The following is a 4,444-nucleotide window of genomic DNA, read 5'->3' as shown; positions in this document are numbered from 1 at the left end:
TGCTGCACACTGGCCGAGGCGCGGGCCCCGCTGCCACTAGCGCAGGCGGCCCGTTACTGCATGCGCGGATTCCTTTGGCCGACATGAGCCACTGTGGCAAATGGCGTTGATTCCCACGCGCGTAATAACGATGAATTTCACTGTTGCAAACTGGGCTGATTCCCACGCGCGGAGGACGATGAATTTCACGGGCGGGAACTGTTGTGCCGACACTACAGGGATGCTCCTTCTTTATATACTATGTGTATGCTCCGCACGCAAGCACACTGTGCCCTCCTCTTCTACTCTCTGCGTGTAAGAACAGAGAGAAAGCAAAACCCATTACACATTTCATTCGTGATTTAGGGTGATTTAGAGTTGGATTTTGAATATGCTGAAGTTGAAGAAAAGATAGACGAAGGTAAGATCTATCCATTTTTGTTGGTTTTGTTCACATGCATGCAGTTTGTACTATTTTTGTTTAGTTCATAACTATGTGTTCTCTGCTGTGTTAGGTATTATTTCATCAATTTTTGGAGTCATTTAGTGCTTCGGGAATAGGATTTGTGTAGCAAAGTGAACTACGAAGTTGAAGATCAAGGTATGAGCTTTGAAATACATTTATTTATTTGTGCATGCAAGGTGGTAATTAGTTTGTCCTTTAGCTCCTTATTAGCTATGTGATGGTAGTGCTTAGAGGTTAGAAATAATTTCAGACGAGAGATGTAGCATTTAAACTATTTTTTGAAATAATAGGTTGAAGATGTTGCATCAATGTTAGGTGCGTCCATTAGTATTGACATGCGGGAAATCTTAATACGGTAATTAAAAAAAATTGTACTGTAATTGTTTATTGCATGCGGTATGTTATTTCATGTGGTATGTTATTTTATGTGGTATGTTTATTAATAAGTCTATAGTTAGGAAATCGTAGGTCTACTTTATTATGTCGTAATAATCTAAATTTTATATGTTAAGATTAGGTGCTAATGTACTTAATGATGTATGTAATTAGGTAAAATAATTCATCTTAGTAGCAAACAAGGAGGAGAAGACGTGATTGAAGAAATTGTGTTTCCATTTTCGCTGTCCCATTTTGAGGTGATGAACACATACATGGAAGTGCTATTTTCATACTTTTGTTAGCAGGAAGAAAAATCCGTGTGTAATATTGTTGTTAATGTGATAATAGGTTGACGAGGTTCATATAGTACTGACGACGGATATTTATTATACTCCTGATGTTAACTTCAGATAATTAATGTAAATCGTATCTTTTTGTATTTTTTAAGTTAATTTTGATTTGCATTTGTATTTCTGTCTTCCTCGTAATTTATATTTGTATGTTTGTGTGCAGGTTATGGGTGAAGTGCCAGTGCTTTTGCAGGGGCCCCATGACGCCGGCCACCGTTGCCACCTATTTTTGAAACCAAATACTAAGCATGATTATCGGCCTTTCAGACTTCGAACCATAAAGAAAACATGGCCAATACACAATCATTTCCTTGCTTACCTTGACGCTTATGGACTACAAGGTTTTGCTAGGCTCACATCATGCGACGACCAAGTACGTTCGGACCCATCCCTTTTGACATCCCTCGTTGACCGGTGGAGACCTGAAACCCACACCTTTCACTTTCGTTTTGGGGAGCTTGCACCTACACTGAAAGATGTTTCTATGATCACTGCTCTACCAATTAGAGGTGAGCCGGTAGTCTCTCCACGAGTGTCTCCATCTTGGGCATTAGATATAGCAGCGCGTCTTGGGATGGAAATGCCAGAATCACAACGTTCTGGTAACCCTCGGGGCATCCCACTCGTCTGGCTTCGTGATAACTTTCTTAATTTATCTAGCTTCGCCAATAAGGAGACGAGAAAAAGACATCTGTTTGCGTATTTGTTGTGGCTCCTCGGGAATCTATTTTCAAATTCACATGGGGACGTTGTTGTCCCTGGTCTCATCTACATTGCAGAGAATATGGTAGATGAACCTTTACCCGAGCAGCCAAAATACAGCTTCGGTTCTGCCATGCTATCATGCACAAAAAGCTCCATTACTTTGTGTCGCCTATGAGTTTCTACAGTTGTGGTCCTGGGAATACCTCCCTGTAGGACGACCTCGTATAGTACAACCCATATACCCATACGACTTTGGCAAGGGTGCTAGCGCAACTATGGCCACCAGGTGGACAAAGGCACAGAAACGTTGGTCTCCAGATACTGCGAAAAATTGTTACCCTATGTACCACCAGCAGTTTGAGATACTTGATGAGGCAGAAGTCACATGGAACCCGTGGACTCAGGACCAGCTAAAAATGGTCTTTGATGCTCGACACTTCACACCAGGCATGTTGACCGATAGTGCATTCTGGCTGACTCACTGCAACTTATTGTTTCTGTGGTGTGTTGAACCTTACAACCCAGAGCGTGTAATGAGATAGTTCAGTCTCTATCAAGAAATTCCACCACCTTTTCCCAGACGTATCGACGAGGAAACACATAAGTAAGATGTGACATCCCTAAATAGTTAGTGTCATTTTTAATTTACTAAACTCATACTTTGTTACATAATTTGCAGGCTAACAAATATGGGCAGGGGTTGGAGTTTATACGATTGAAGGGAAGAGAACAGTGAATGGGTATACAAGTGGGAAAATGAAGCGCTAGCAGATATAGTGCGTCAACTTAGGTATATTTTGTGTACATTATTTTTTTACGATGATCATACAATGCGTGAAGATGTTTTGCTTTCATCACAACGGTTTATGTAATTATTTAATTTTGCAGACCGTACGATGGAAGTACAGATCAAGCGTACAAGCAGTGGTACTGCATGAACACACGTGCTAGCCTGGCCAGTCAGCCAGCTACTATACCAACACATCTCACACAAGAGGACCAGGCGCGGAGACATGTTGAGCTGCATGCAGCTTACTATCGTGACCACCTGGTAATCACTTGTAACTTTTTTAGGTCCATCATTTCATAATCATTTGAACTAAATAACATCCAAATATTGTTCAGCTTGAAAATGTCAACGAAGTAGGGCAGATGGCTACGGATAGCATGCCGGCCCAGGGCCCATATCGCAAGACATTCCAGAAACTTTTGCAACAATTCGTGGCAAAGAAGTTCAGTTGCGGTAGAGGCGACGACGTTGCCACTGGAGCATACATGCCAGTAGTGAGGTCAGCCAGACCGAGTGCGGCACCGTCGTCTAGACCGAGCGAGGCGCGTACGAGCCATGAGCAATGGGGGGAGGGTCCGAGTACTAGAACGACATTGCCACGACATGACTCATCTCTGCCGCTGCATCTCTCTTCTTCGATGCAGCTTCGTTAGGGGCAGACATCTCAGGACCATGGCACGGGCTTGGATTCGATGCCCGAGCAGTTTCTTTCCCCTAACCCATATGCGTACACAGGATATGATGCATACACCCAAGGTGAGGGATCTCAGCCGTATCTCTCCACGCGAGGGATCCCCATGCCCGAGGAGACTCGTGTACCAAATTTAAACCAGCACCACGTACAATGGCCAGACAGTATAGGAGAGGGATATGCTTAGGTAGTCATGTTTACATTTTAATGCATTTACAATGATATCATATATTATCCTCTAACAGTTTGTTTAAAATGTTTCTATGTGCAGGACACACCTGATGTTAATTGGGGCGATGAGAACACCCAACGCGGCGTCAACACAGGCCTCCGGGGAGCATCACATGATCATGGCGTCAACACAGGCCTCCGGGGAGCATCACATGATCTTGGCGACACGGTTACATCATTAGTTACAGAGTTCTTCGGAGGGGACGTTATTGGCCCATCTTTTATCCCTCCGGAGTCACAACCATACGCCTACAGTTACGCTTCAGGTTCGCAACAAGGATTCGCGACTCCACCACCTACGCAGGACTCGCAGACACATGAAGCCGAATTGGAGTACGGCCGCGGTCTTCGTGTGCCCCGGCCACCTAATCGCTTGTCGCCTTCCGGTCGTAAGGAAAGGCCAGGTGGTCGTCGTAAAGTAGGGTGATTCATCTATGCACGTGCGCGACCCATTGTATCTACATATGTGTGTATCAGACTTTTCAATTTGAACATCTATGTATGCGCACTGGCGATTTCTAGGATGGCTGGACGAGAGCCTCGGTGTCTTCTTTTATAGGCTCAGACGATTAATGATGGCAAGAAAATAAGCGAGAACAGAGGAAATTAGGCGGGATATTTTAGGATCCCTGTAGTGTCGGCACTACAGAACCAAAAGCAGGCATTAGTGTCCATATCCCCGCGCGGAAATCACGCTCTTGGGTGCTGTCACCTCACCTGCAGCAGCAATTTTCAAAGCATGGGAATGAGCGCCATTTGCCACAGTTCTCATGTCGGTCACACTGCAGATCCACACTGCAAGGAATCAGCCCAGTTTGCAACAGCGAGCCCGTGAAATTAGCACACCGCATCGG

General features: G+C 44.5%; 1 long non-coding RNA gene across 4 annotated transcripts; it reads left to right on the top strand.

Annotated features, from left to right (window-relative positions):
* Positions 1-271: 271 nt before the first annotated feature.
* On the top strand, positions 272-4,114 carry LOC123146892 (uncharacterized). Of its 4 annotated transcripts, XR_006472962.1 has the most exons (9): positions 272-400; positions 495-580; positions 995-1,080; positions 1,172-1,242; positions 1,337-2,482; positions 2,558-2,668; positions 2,767-2,929; positions 3,004-3,546; positions 3,631-4,114. It is a non-coding gene; the product is annotated as an uncharacterized lncRNA (long non-coding RNA). The 4 variants fall into 4 exon arrangements; XR_006472970.1 differs by lacking the exon at positions 1,172-1,242; XR_006472969.1 differs by lacking the exon at positions 3,004-3,546.
* Positions 4,115-4,444: the final 330 nt, after the last annotated feature.

The sequence above is a fragment of the Triticum aestivum genome, chromosome 1B (genome assembly GCF_018294505.1).
Source record: "Triticum aestivum cultivar Chinese Spring chromosome 1B, IWGSC CS RefSeq v2.1, whole genome shotgun sequence".
Lineage (NCBI taxonomy): Eukaryota > Viridiplantae > Streptophyta > Magnoliopsida > Poales > Poaceae > Triticum > Triticum aestivum.
The sequence above is the reverse complement of the archived record's forward strand: the minus strand, read 5'-3'. Positions and strand labels throughout refer to the sequence as shown.